This window comes from Lipotes vexillifer, unplaced genomic scaffold (genome assembly GCF_000442215.2).
Source record: "Lipotes vexillifer unplaced genomic scaffold, Lipotes_vexillifer_v1.1 scaffold838, whole genome shotgun sequence".
In the NCBI taxonomy this organism is placed as follows: domain Eukaryota; kingdom Metazoa; phylum Chordata; class Mammalia; order Artiodactyla; family Lipotidae; genus Lipotes; species Lipotes vexillifer.
Window position 1 is genome coordinate 1,991,846 of NW_006769660.1, and position 1,696 is coordinate 1,993,541.

General features: G+C 41.5%; 1 pseudogene; it reads left to right on the top strand.

Moving 5' to 3' along the window:
- The first annotated feature begins 729 nt into the window (after positions 1–729).
- On the top strand, positions 730–1,192 carry LOC103090601 (60S ribosomal protein L28 pseudogene; annotated as a pseudogene).
- Positions 1,193–1,696: the final 504 nt, after the last annotated feature.

A 1,696-nucleotide genomic window follows, 5' to 3' on the forward strand; every position in this document is an offset into this window, starting at 1 on the left:
GACTCTCAACCACTGCGCCACCAGGGAAGCCCACCCCTTTTATTTTTTGAATGAAAGAATATGTAAGAAACTATAATCACCATAAAAAGAAATGGAGCATGCTTAGCTTTAATTTTAAATGAAGTCTTTCTTTCAGCAGTACCCTTTGTTCCCTGTGCTTCTGAGATTCTCAGATTGTTTATACCATAAAACTCTGCTATAACTTTCATAACAGTAACATGGATTAAGATGTATTGTTATTGGTTCCAGTCCCCTGCCACCTCCTGAAAATGAGGGCTGGGAGTAGGCTAATGTTCTTATTTTGTGAGGCAGGTAGGATGTGAGAAGGAGAAAAAGCAGGCAACTCTGTCTCGTTAAAGAGGGATCTCCAGTATTCTCCAGGCGCAGTTTCCTTGACAAGGCTAATGAATTGGATATAGGTTGAAGATTTGACACTTACAAACACAGCATAACCTGTTAAATTTGAATTTCAGATAAATAACAAATAATTACTTAGTGTAAGTATGTCCATGCAGTATTTAGACATACAAAACTTATGTACATAATACAAATACAACATACAAATACAAAACTTATTTGTCACTTATCTGAAGTTCAAATTTAATTGGGCATCTGGTATTTTTCTGTCAACCCTAATTGGATGCTAACTGACCATAAGATTCTTAGGATTATTGTCCCTGTCCTTCAAATTACATTGGCCGGCCACAAGCCCCATAAATATCCTCATGAATGTTTGATCACTTTCCTTTTCTGGCTGCCGCTGGGAGAGGAGCTGCCTCCAAGTCCACGCATTTGCAATGAGTGGTCCTTTGGAACTGCTCCAATTTCCGGATCAAGAAGAACAAACAGATATAGGGCACCCACCCCAATAATCTGAAGGTCCACTCTTCTTTCCATTACAAGCAGCTGATGGACCACAAGACTGTGGCGTGGAGCCGGCAGCAGGTGGCAGAAGTGGCCTGGAGGTGGTGAAGTGGAGATCTGGCCCTGCAAAGCCCGCCACCTCCTACATGCAGACCACCATCAACAAGAACTCCCCTGACACCCTCAGCAGTATCCAGAACATAATCTGCAAAATCGAGTACCTTTGGGATCTGAGCGTAGTCTCCAACCGCAGAGCCAGTGCCATCCTGCACAGCGGATGCCGGTGACAGTGAAGAGGAGGCAGACGTGCCCCACCAAGAGCTCTTGAACACAGCCCTCCCACCCTGCCCCCCAGAGCAACAAAGATGGCAGCCAACTTTTCTCAAAAAAAAAAAAAAAAAAAAAAAAAAGCCACCAGGTCATTCTAAACTGCAGCCAGAACAAAGTTGGATTTGGATTGTGAAGAGCCTTTAGAATCCAAGGTGAACTAATCGCCCAGGTCTGCCCAGGTCTGTTATTTCAGTAACTTCACAGTACTGCAATTCTGCATCTTCGTGTTTTGGACCTTACTTATTGTATTATAGCAACTTTCTCTTTTGTATCTCACAGAAAGGGACAGCAATTAGTACTGGCAATGAGGAAGTTTGTATAACAGCAAGATTATGTCTTCTTAATATCTTTTCAACAAATAGCACTGTGATCTACAATTTCTTTTAATTTTTCAAAAAGAATATTCACATTTTAAAGCTTAAAATGTTGATTGTAAAGACTAAAGATAGGGAGAGGCATATCTGATAAATAAGGGCTTTCTTGCCTTCTCATTTGTGAGTCT